Source organism: Marmota marmota, unplaced genomic scaffold (assembly GCF_001458135.2).
Source record: "Marmota marmota marmota unplaced genomic scaffold, marMar, whole genome shotgun sequence".
In the NCBI taxonomy this organism is placed as follows: Eukaryota; Metazoa; Chordata; class Mammalia; order Rodentia; family Sciuridae; genus Marmota; species Marmota marmota.
Window position 1 is genome coordinate 2,016,144 of NW_026000001.1, and position 12,926 is coordinate 2,029,069.

A 12,926-nucleotide genomic window follows, 5' to 3' on the forward strand; every position below is an offset into this window, starting at 1 on the left:
AGGAAGGCCGCCCGGGGCTGGGTGCGCACGGCCCGCGGCGGCGGCTCAGTCCCGGGCGGGGCTCTGGGCGGCGCCGTACAGCCCCGCTGCGGTCAGCCAGCGAGCCCGGCGCTCGTCCTGGCCCCCGGCGCTGTGCCGGCCGCCCCGCGCCCCAGCGCGCCGCACCTGCTCGGGCAGCGGAGCCCTGGGCCCAGGGGCGGGCTCGCAGCGGGGAGGCGGGTGGAGTGAACCCGCGGCGCTGCGGAGGCGGCTGGGCATCCTCAGCCCAAGCCATAAAGGGCGCAGGTGTCCCCGCACTGTTGAGCCGGCACCGCTGCCCGCGTTGTTCCTGGGGTGTTCTTCCACCAGGGTGGCAGCACCGGTCCAGCTGGTCTCTGCCTGGGATGAGCCCAGGTCCGGGGGCACGTGCAGGAGCTTGACCAGAGGCTGCGCTTGGGCTCAAGACCTGTGGAAGGGGGTGGAAGGGGGCAGCAGGATGGGGAGAGGGAGAGGGACCTGGGATGCAAGTCCCCCCACCCCGCCCTCGGGGGAGCTAGGGTGAGAGGCCTCCGGAGAGCATTTAAAAGGCCACCATGTCCTTCTCCGGTTGAGACCTTGCCCCTGGCTATTTGCCACAAGCAAAAATGGACCAGAAAGTACCCAGAGGTGCCCAAGTGCACATTCTAGACACAAAACATTCATTTTTCTCTGCCCTGCTGGGTAATAATGGCTCCATCTCCTGATGACCAGGGACCAATTTACCCCTACAGATTGGTGACTCCTTATCTGCTGGTCCCTGAACGCCAGAAGCCCAAAGTGCTGAGGTGCCATCCTTGCTGTGTCACCTGGTAGAAGCTTTCCTCTTTGGTAGTCATAGCCTTCACCCCTGCAGAGTCCAGAGTGGTGGAGGTGGGAAGGACAGAATCTCCAAGGGGGCCATTGGAGTGACGGTAAGCAGGGTCACTACTGCTTTACCTATAACATACTGGTTATATGTCTTCTTTCTTCTGAGGACACAGTGCCACATAAAGACTGCTGATTTTAAGTACAGACTGTTCTGGAATATGGCATCTCCACAAAGCATATTTCATGTATTCTCCACAAAGCATATTTATCTACAATAAATTACTGAGGATGGGTAATTTATAAAGAAAAGAGGTCTGTTTGGATTATGATTGTGGTGGCTGCAAAGTCCAAATGTCATGGTGTCAGATCCTGGTGAGGGTACTCTGGTTGCATCAGGACATGGTGGCAGAGGAGAAAGGGAGCCAGCTACGTGCAGAAGAGAGCAAACAGAGGGTGGCCTTTCTTTATAACAGTCTGCTCTTGTGAGAACTATCTCACTTGGCAAGACCAGCATTAATCCCTTCCAAGGGCAGTGCCCCATGACCTAATTACTTTGCACTACCCCTTCCAAAGTTGTTCACCACCTCAACACTGAGGTGGTTGTTCACCACCTCAACACTGTCATAATGGGGACCAAGCTTCCAGCATAAGAAGTTTGCAGGACAAACTCAGACCACATCCATACTGCAGCACTCTCCAGCTGTGCCTTCCACAGGCCGTCATGTTACTCTTGGTGCCAGCAACAGGGGGCGCAGGTGGCTCTCAGGGTCCCATGCACAGGTGCCAGCACCAGGGTGGCTGATGTCAGCCGACTATGTCTTTGTCTTCTCACCTGTTCCCTGCCACCCCTGTGGGTGCTCGCTGGTGGGTGCTGGCATGCCATCTCCAGATTTTGCACCTGGTACCCACCCCATGTCCATCCACCCACCTCCCTCTCTCTCTCTCTCTCTCTCTCTCTCCCCTCTCCCTGGATCCTCCACACTTTTCTCCTCCCAGACCCTGGTCAGCTGCTAAGCCCCTCACCACTGAATCCGTATCTAACTCAGGGCCAGGTCTCCCTCATTGCAGAGTGGATGACCAAAGAATGGCCCTGGCCATGAAGGAGATGGCTCAGCAGGAGCTGCAGACGCAGAGGCGGGGCTGGGACCAAATGCTCAGGCAGGACCAAAACGGGACTCCATCCTGTGGGTGACCCCCTGCATAGACGGGTAGACGGGGCACTGGGGGACCCAGAAGAAGCTCCCAGGCCTCCTAGCGGACAGCAGGTGACTCACACAGAGGCTGTCACCTTGCCTGGTCTGCCGGGCTCACTAGCCCTGCAGTTTCCAGTACACAGACCTGTCCCTATATCCAGTGGCAGCCTCTCTCTTCTCTTCTGGGGACTTTCCCTGACACCTCTGGGGAATGGACACAACCTCTCAGTGCTCGGGAGCTGATGCCCACGGGGACTCGTCCACCTGCCGGGGACAGAGCTGGTGGAGAAACAGCCTCATCTCGGTGGGAAGATTCCTGGGCGTGTTCCATACAGTTCCTGTTCCACAGGGGGTTACCCACAGGATGGAGTCTCGTTTGCCACCCCCCTCAACATGGTGACCCCCTTCATTAAAGCTCTCTTTCTGGAACTTTCTTCTCCTCTGCCTAGGCCTCATTTGCTAAGGTAGCTACTCGCACCCCCCCACCTTGGTTTTAGGGTCTACTTTTGCAGGGACTTAAACCAAGACAGGCCCAAAGGAGAGGAAGGGAGGTCAAAAATAAAGAGCAGGTCCCCTAAGGGATGGAAGGGAGGGTGGAGGAGACTGGGTCTCTGGCTCGAGGAGCACGGCCATTGCTCCTGGGGCAGATGTGCTACGTCTGGCACCTGGCTTCTCTGAAGGAGGTGAGGTGGTCAGCCGAGGTGAGGGGCTGTGGAGGGGGCACGTTGCAGAGATGGTCCCCTGAGGAGAAGGAAAGAACTGCTTAGGAAAATGGAGACACCACCCCCAAGTGTTGGGGGCTGGGGGATCGTGAATTTATGGGGTAATCGTCTACACCATCAAGATCACCTCTGGACTCCCCCAGGGCTACTTCAGGCAAGACTCTGACCCCCCCACCAGGGGCAGTCACTGGACCTGAGTGCAGCCAGTCTCTCCCCCGGGGAGATTCGCGTTCTCAATTTCAACCCAGAACGCCTGCCCCATGGCGAGTGGGCCCAGGGAAACAGTGGTGGTGAGGGAGGCCAGGCCCCTGACCCATGTGGCTTCTGGCCTCAGGTGGGTAACGGACATCAGCCAAGAGACCAAGTACTGAGGGGCTGTCACAAGGAAGGTCAAAGTGGTGGGACAGGCTGAAGCCCCCTGCCTTCCATGGTGAGGCCAGCAGATGACATGTGGCCTGAGACCTAAAGGGTACAATTCAAACAAGAGCACTCCCAGGCTCAGGGCCCAGAGAGAGCTGGGAGAGTTCTAGGACGTCCGGGAAGACCAGGAGCCGGGACCTCCTGGGAGAGAGGGCAGAGGCTGCGACATATCCCCTCCTCTCACTTTTGCTCAAGACCCTGGATTTTATTCCAAGTGTGAGAATCCAGGAGCGCCATGAGGCAGCTCCAGGGTAACATTTTATTTTGACATGACTCCAAGCTTTCAAGACATTGCAAGAATAGCAGGAGAGATCCTCATACCCAGCGCAGCGCCAGCCCCAGCCCCGCAGTACCAGCCTCAGTGACACAGGACCTTCCCCGCTCTGCACATGCACACGTCCTTGAAGGGCCCATCAACTCAATTTTAAGGTTATATGTAAATTTTACCTAAGGTGAGTTCTCAAATACAGAATCTAAGAATAAAGAGGATTGGGGCTGCGATCGTGGCTCCATGGCAGAGCACTTGCCTCGCACGTGGGAGGCCCTGGGCTTTATCCTCAGCACAACATAAATATAAAGAAACAAAATAAAGGTATTGTGTCCATCTACAACTAAAAAAAAAAAGTTAAAAAAAGATATAGATGATTGATTGTGTACGTGTGTGTGCACCCAAATGACTCAGAATCCATGTGAGTGTGCATATTCACATAGTTTCATATATATACATAAATTTTAAAAATTGTTTTTAGTTGTTGATGGACCTTTATTTTATTATTTATTTTTATGTGGTGCTGAGGATCAAACCCAGTGCCTCACACGTGCTAGGCAAGCGCTCCAGCACGGAGCCACAGTCCCAGCCCTATACATAAAATTTTAGTCATTTGAGATTATGTTGGAAACCTCCTGTCTCTGTACCCTGAGCACCTCCACGTGTACTTGCAAGATAGTTATTCTGTGTAATAATCGCTCTGGTAAAGTCATGGAAATCAGGAGCCTTCCCTGGGAGACAGCCCTGCTGTAAGGTGCTCTTCCCCAGCGCGGCAGCCACCCAATGGCCACAGAGCATTCAGGAGTTTGAGCTCCTCGGTCTTTCATTGTCATTCATGGTCTTGTTTTGTAGAATGTCCTTCCATTTGGGGTTTCTGGTGTTTCCTCATGATCAGATTCAAGTTATGCACTGTTGACAGGAAGATCTGGAAATGACATCGAGTTCCTCTTGGGGCATCCTATTAGGAGGCCATGATGTGGTCTGCCTCAGTATTGGTGGCATCAGATTTGAGGACTTTCTGCTGGGCCGAACCTCCACAAAGGTACTATTTCCCCTTGTAATTAATAAGTAGTTTATGGGGAAATCCTTTAATAAAAATCTATATAAATCTCCTGTATCACTGGGCACAGTAGCACATGCCTGTGATCCCAGCAGCTCAGGCGACAGAGGCAGGAGGAGGGCAAGTTCAAAGCCAGCCCCAGCAACTTAGTGAGGCTCTGAGCAACTTAGGGAGACCTGTCTCAAAATAAAAAATAAATAGGGGGGCTGGGATTGTGGCTCAGTGGTTAAGTCCTCCTGGGTTCAATCCCCAGGGCACTAAATAATAAATCTCCTGTTTCTCATTATACATTTACACACTAGTTTTCACATTCACTACTGTTTCTCCAACTTCATCATTTGTGTATTAGTTTGCATTTCACTATAAGGAAAAACTATTCTTTCTCTTCCACTTATTTATTTTTATGTTAGTAATGATAGATTAAAAAATTCTTATTTTAGTAAATGGGTTAACAAAAATTTCATTACCACCACTAGTTCTTTTGACTTTGCATTCCATTCTCACTGATTAATTTTTACCTATTAATTTATTTATGTCAACATGGAGTCAAGGGTTCTTAATTTATTCATTAGATTGTAATCTATGATTATAATTACTTATTTCAGTGCTCAAATTGCCTCAGTTTTGGCCAGCATGAGCCCCCCTGAGCTAGCTCCTGTTCCTTTTGACATGTTCCTAGGATTCTCTGAACACTTCCTTTCTGAAGCCATAGAAATCCCAGGCTTTCCCTGGCCCAGCCCTGGGTTCAGTTTGGTCTCCAGGAAGCCCTGCTCCCTTGACTGTGTTTGTGACCATGCATTTGGAAACAAGGTCCTGGTACTCAGCACGCTCAGTCCACGGTGTGTCCCCCTAATATAGTTCTCAGCAGACATGCAAGAAAACAGGCGTAACATCCCTCACACACGTAAGCATCCATGTGTCACACGGATCTGTATATGCTTATCTCCAGGCATACCTGTCAATCAAAAGCCATGAGGTATATGACTGCCTGCCAGGTTTCTGTTCTCGAGACTAAAAGGCTCAAAGGTCACTCCAGGTAAACTGGGCTGACCGGGCTGCACAAAATAACCACACAAGAGACACAGATACTTTTTTCTTTGGGGTCGCTGTGATGGCTCCTCTGACCTTAAGGGTCCACAGGAAGAGAGAGGGTGAGAAGCTATTCAAATGAGGCCAGGGGTCAGGTTTCAGGGGGCTGAGTCTATCTTCATGATGTCCACTGTCAGCAGGTTGACTGACACCTGGGTAGGCCACATCCAGGGGCACAGTAAGAGAAGGGGACACACACAAGGCATTTCCCTGGAAGATTCTATCCTAAACAGGGCAAGGGGTTATATTACAAAGGAACAGGTGAGTGCAGCTTCACCCATGGGGCTGTAGCAAGACACACCCATGCCCGAGACACTGACCCTCGAACCCAAGAAGGGTGGGGAAAGCTCTGCCACGTTTCTGTGACTGAGCGCCTCAGCACCCAGCCGGGGAGTGTGACTCAGTCACGTGCAAGGTTGGTCTCCCACAACTGCCCCCCTTTGCCCCTCTGTGACCCCCCTTCCCAGCCGGGAGACACTCGTCTCCCATTAGCTGTCGTTGATTCACCACCTGCTCTCTCCAGACCAGAACACAGAAGGCAGCCTCACATTCACTAACCCCTTACTGTGAGAACAACCTACTGTTGAGTCTGATATTTGGTGGAGGCTCTCTTTCCTTTTTAGGTAAAATTTGCATGTATTGAAACTCACAAATCTCCATTAAACAATTTAACTAGTTTTGGCAATGAACACCCCCATGAAACCCACCTTTGTCAGGACTGGATTTCCATCACCCCCAGAGGTTCCCTGGTGTTTTTCCTGGTCTCTTCTAGAGATGGCCACAGTTTTGACCTTTTCCACCTTAGATCAGTTTTTCCAGTTCCAGAACTTTATAGAATTAGAGCCTAATGTCTCCATGGTTCACTCAGACTGTTGAATGAATCAGTACTTTGCTCATTTTTTATTTTGGAGGAGTAGCCATCACGTGGATCTGGTGGATGAACACCACAGTATTTCTCTTGGGCAAATATCTGGAACTAATATAATGTCAGGCTCAAAGGGCTGGTTTATATTCAACTATAAGAAACTGACATTTTTTTCCCCAAAGGTCCTTGCATGGTTTTGCATTTCCACCAGCACCGTAGGAGTTCCACTAACTCATGTCCTCAGACTGGTCCTTCCCGTGCGTGGGGAGTAGCATCTCCTGGTGGCTGTAATTTGCATTTGTCCAACATCTAGGGATGTTAAGTGCTTTTTCACCTGCTCACTGTCCACTTGCATATCTTTTTTGGTAAAGTATCTTTCAAGTCTTTTGTTAAAATTTAGATTTTTTGTCTTGTTATGATTAAATTATAAGCATTTTTTACATATAGTCATGTATCATTTAATGATGGAGATAAATCTGGGAAATACCCTCTTAGGTAATCTTTCAAAAAAATGTTTTCTCTTTTCACATTAAAAAAAAAGTTGTTTGTTTGTTTGTTTATTAACAGTGCTGAGGCTTGAACCCAGGGCCTCATGCATGCCAGGCAAGCACTCTAGCACAGAGCCACATTCCTAGCCCCATCTCTTTCTATATTTTTTAATTGGTGCATTATAGTTGTACATACTGATGGCATTTGTGGTTTCCCATTTGTACACGCACACAATATAATGATATAATTTGGTCAACTCCCCTCCCCAGGTCTCCCCCTTTCTCCTCTCCTCCTTCTCCTTGGTCCCTTTCTCTGGAATCTTATGAAAATCCAAAGGAGATCCTTTTGATTTTCATGAGATTCCACCCCCCACACACTTTCTTTTCCTTTTTCCTCTGTAGCTCCCAAATATGAGGGAAAACATCTGACCCTGGACCTTCTGAGTTTGGCTTATTTCATTTAACATAATGTTCTCAATTTCTATCCATTTTCCTGCCAGTGACATAATTTCATTTTTCTTTATGGTTGAATAAAACTCCATTGTGTGTATATATACCACATTTTCTTTGTTCACTCATCTGTTGATGGACACCTAGCTGATTCCATAGTTTGGCTGTTGTGAACTGTGCTGCTATAAACAAGGGTATGCATGTCACTATAGCAACGTGACTTTACTTCTTTAGGATAAATACCAAGGAGCAGTATAGAAAGGTCATGTGGGGGTTCCTAGTCTTTTGAGGAACTTCCATACTGATTTCCATAGTGGTTGCAGTAATTTATAATCCTACCAGCAGTGTAAAAGTGTTTCTTTTTATTTATTTTTTTTTATTTTTGGACTTGTAGATGAACAGCATGCCTTTATTTTATTTGTTTATTTTTCTGTAGTGCTGAGGATCGAACCCAGTGCCTCACATGTGCCAGGCAAGTGCCAGGCAAGTGCTCTGTCACTGAGCTACAGACCCAGACCAAAGTCTTCCTTTTTCTCTACCTCTCCATCATTTACTATTGTTTGCATTTTTTTTTCCTGATGGTGCTGGGGATTGAACCCAGAGTCTTGTGCATGCAAGGCAAACACTCTACCGACTGAGTTGTAGCCCCAGCCCTATTGTTTGTATTCTTGATAACCGCCATTCTGACTGGTGTGAGAGGAACTCTCAGTGTAGTTTTGGTTTGTATTTCCCTAATTGCTCACGACCTGTTAGGCGATTTAGTCATTGTGAGAACACTGTGGGCTGTGCCAACTCATTCTCAAACTCAGCTATGACATCATTAGGTTAAGCCATCTTGTGTTGTTTTCTTTTTTGCAGTGCTGAGGCTGGAACCCAGGGCATGTGGGCAAGCGTTCTACCACTGAGCTGCACCCCAGCCCGGGGAAATGCAATCTTACTGAACCACCTCGTATATGCAGTCTGTCATGGATGGAAACGTACTTATGTGGTGAGTGGCTATTTGGGATACAAGTCATATAGATATAGAATATTAAATATGATATTAGCATTAAATATCAAATATAGAATGTTAAACATTACTTTATTATAAGAGATTTGACATGTTAGACAAAATGGATGTATCTCTTGAAAGTAAAAAAAAAATCACTCACCAAAGAAGAAATAAAAATATGGATAGTCCAATGTTTATTCAAGTAAATGAAGAAACTTCCCCCCCCCACCCCCACTTGTGTCTCTNCCCTGAGGAGAAGGAAAGAACTGCTTAGGAAAATGGAGACACCACCCCCAAGTGTTGGGGGCTGGGGGATCGTGAATTTATGGGGTAATCGTCTACACCATCAAGATCACCTCTGGACTCCCCCAGGGCTACTTCAGGCAAGACTCTGACCCCCCCACCAGGGGCAGTCACTGGACCTGAGTGCAGCCAGTCTCTCCCCCCGCCCCTCTCTCTCTCTCTCTCTCCAGGCACAAATGGCTTCACTAGGTGAAGTTAGTATGTATTTAAGGAAGAAGTAATATGAGTCTTCCACTCTTTCAGTAAATAGAAGTGAAGGGATACTCTGAATTATTCTACAAGACAAGTATAACTCTGATGTCAAACTGGAAAAAAAAATGTTTGTGATGATAAATAACAGAATGATTCCTCCCATGGCATACATGCAAAACCCTTAATAACACATTAGCAAATTGAATCCAGCAATATATCAGAAGGATAAAAATATATCCTGACAAAGGAGGATTTAGCTCAAGAATGCAAAGTTGGTGTAATACTCATCAAAATCAATATAACTCACCACATTTACATAATGAAGAGAAAAGAACATGTGATCATCATAACAGATATATTTAATAAGGCATCTGACAGAATTCAACACTGATGATTAAAAAGAAAAAGGAGACAGAAAACCACCATCGAGGCAGGACCAGGAGGGAGCAGGTTCAGTCCCCAGGAGGCCGTCCTGCAGAGTGGAGGCCAGCCTGCAAGTGAAGAGACCAGACTCAAACTCCAGGCTCAGACGTCCTTCCTGTGCTGAGAGTGAAGGAAAGGGAAAGGGGTTGATTTCATAAGGACAGTGGGAAGACCAGTGGAGTGGGAGACTGACAGGGAGCAAGGAGGGGCGGGGAGGACACGCAGAATAAATCAGACAAAATCCAGCTCTGTACAGGGTGCTGGACTGTTTGGAAAACAAGTCATATATATATAACACTAAATATCACATAGAGAATATTAAACACCAGAACATTATTCTAATAAGTTTGACATCTTAGATAAAATGGATATATCTCTCAAAAGACACATAAAGATCTATAGATAGACCTTTATGTATATCTATAAGGCACCAATTGAAAAGAAATAAATAGCGGCTCAGGAGGCTGAGACAGGAGGATTGCAAGTTCAAAGCCAGCCTCAGCAATGGAAAGGCGCTAAGCAACACAATGAGACCCTATCTCTAGGTAAAATGCAAAATAAAGCTGGAGATGTGGCTCAGTGACCCTGAGTGACCCCGAGTCCAATCCCTGGTACTAAATAAATAAATAAATGGGCTGGGGATGTGGCTTAGTGGTTTAGTGCCACTGGCTTCAATCCCTTGTACCAAAAATAAATAAATAGATAAATAATAAATGAAGTAAACCGGTAGAGTAAAGGAAGGAGAATAGGGGGAGGGAGGAGGTGAGGAAAAAGGGAAACCAGGGACTAAAATGGAGTAAAGTAAATTTCATGCTTACATGATTTTGTCAAAATGAGCCCAATTATAATGTACCAATAAACGAAAAAAGAGAGCTCATCCTAAAAAATTCAGGACTGACATCACCCCGATGGGGAAAGCCTGGGTACTGTGTTTTGTTTGTTAGTTTGTTTGTCTTGTTTTTGAGATGGGCTCTTGCTATATTGCCCAGGCTGGTCTGTAAGTCCTGGGTTCAAGTGACCCACCTGCCTCCTGATCATCTGGGGCCACAGGCATGAACACCACCCCAGCCACCCGCCCCCTTACCAGCTTGCTGTTTCCTCTCTCTCTCCCTCCCCCTCTCCCCTCTTTGGTTCTGGGTCCAACCCAGAGCCTCTGGTAGGCTAGGAGATGCTCTACCCAGAGCTACACTCTCAGCAGGACTGGATGCCTTTGTCCTGGAATCAGGGGCCAGGCGGGACATGTGCCCTCACCATTTTGTGTGGGGGGGCTATTAGGGATTGAACTCAGGGGCACTCATCCACTGACCCACATCCCCAGCCCTATTTTTTTTTTTTTTAGTTGTCAATGGACCTTTGTTATTTATTTATTTATTTATATGCAGTGCTGAGAATCGAACCCAGGGCCTCACACATGCTAGGCAAGGGCTCAACCACTGAGCCACAACCCCAGCCCCTCCCAGCCCTATTTTGCATTTATTTAGAGACAGGGTCTCAGTGAGTTGCTTAGAGCCTCCTGGTTGCTGAGGCTGGCTTTGAACTTGGGATCCTCCGTCTCAGCCTCCCCAGTGCTGAGATTGCAGACGTGCCTTACCACACCGGACACCCTCACCATTTTTACTCAGCATTGCACAGAAAGGCCTTTCGAGGGAAAGATTAGAAAGGAAGAAGTAAAATTGTCCCTACTAGGAGACAACATGAGTGTTCACATAGACTACCACTAACAACCACATTCATACATGAATATAAAAAGTCACAGGACGCAAGGGCAGTATAAAAAAATCTAAAATATTTCTCTACATTAGCAAGCAATTAGAAAAGCAAAATTTGAAAAACAATTGCATTTGTGAAAGCATCAAATAGCATAAGATATCTAGGAGTAGGTTGAACAAAAGCTGTGTAAGATCTGTATACTGAAAATTACAAAAATTTGAGCAAAATTTAGAAAGGCCTAATTAAATGGTGGTACATACCATATTTACGGATTAGAAGAAAGCAAACAATCTAATTTTTAAAAATGAGCAAAAGATGGGGCTGAGGCTGGGGCTCAGTGGTAGAGCACCTGCCTTGCATGTTCCATCTTCAGCACCACATAAAAATACACAAAATAAAGATATTGTGACTATCTACAACTAAAAAAATTTTTTTTAAATGAGCAAAAGATCAGAACAAAGACCTTACCAGAGAAGACACACAGATGGCAAATAAGCATATGAGAAAAATGTTTAACATCATACACCACCAGGGAGTTGCAAATTAAAGCGGGATACTACTACGTCCTCGTTAGGAAGGCTGAAGTCTGAACACCTGGCCATACCAATAGCTACGGAGCTTGCGCAGCAGCGGGATTTTTTCCTGTTTGTTCCCCACTCGCTGGTGGGGCAGAGGCAGAGCGGTGCGGCCACTTTGGGAACAGGCGCTCCCAACACTAAGCACATTCTTTCCTGTGCCCCCGGCTTCTGTAGCATTTACCCACCTAGCTGAAAACTTATGTCCACAAAAAGTGCAGCATGTGAATGCTGGCAGCAGCATTATTCATAATGGGCCAAAACTGGAAGCCACCAAGATGTCCCTCAAGAGGTGAAAGGTCAAAGTGCCTCTGTACAATACAAAGAAATGAGCTATGGAGCCACACGCAGACACAAAGAAATTTAGATTGCCGAGTGGAAGAAGCCGATCTGAAAAGGCTACGCTGTGATTCCAGCCCTGTGACATTCTAGGAGAGGAAAGCTGTAGAGATGTGGAAAGATCAGTGGTTGCCAGGGATGGGGGAGGAGGGCACCGGTGGAGATCAGGGGAGTTGTAGCCAGGGAGGCCCTTCTGTGGATACTGGGATGGCACACAGCACACTGCCACGCTGCAACAGTGAATTACTAACGGGACACTGGAGTTCCTGTAGAGTACTGCTCCTACAGACAATCTGCTCAGGGTGTCTATCTGCCGGTCACTGTTGTAGAAACAGTCTGTTACTTTAAAAAAGTCCACCTAGGGGTGGGCTCAGCGGTGGAGCGAGGCCTGGCTCCCAACGCCACTAAAAGGAACAAATCAGAACAATGAAAAGAGGATTTGAACTCACAAATCAGAAATACCACCTCTACCTTGCTGGTCACCTGAATTAGTCGTAAACACCAGGCTGCCCTCAGCTGACCCCCTGATTAAGTTCCAGGGAAAACGGACCACACTGGTCTACAGAGAGGAGCCACTTGGAAGAGAAGGTTGGGGGGGGCTCCGGAGAGAGGAGGTGCTCTACCCAGGGCCACCGCCCAGCCTGACACCAAGATTTGTTCTATATCTTTCTTTCTTTTTTTTTTTTAAAGCAGTTTTTTTTATTGGTTGTTCAAAACATTACAAAGCTCTTGACATATCATATTTCATACATTTGATTCCAAGTGGGTTATGAATTCCCATTTTTACCCCGTATACAGATTGCAGAATCACATCGGTTACACATAGGAAAAGGTAGCAGAACCCAACAGTCACTAGTATGGCAATATGTAAAAACGTGGATGTGTAACCGATGTGATTCTGCAATCTGTTCTATATCTTTCTAGGTGCGTGTTTCAGGGGAGGGGTCAGCCTGGTAGTCCTTTCCCCCCAGCACCGTGTGGATCTGTAGGTGGGGCAGCACAGTCCTGGGGAG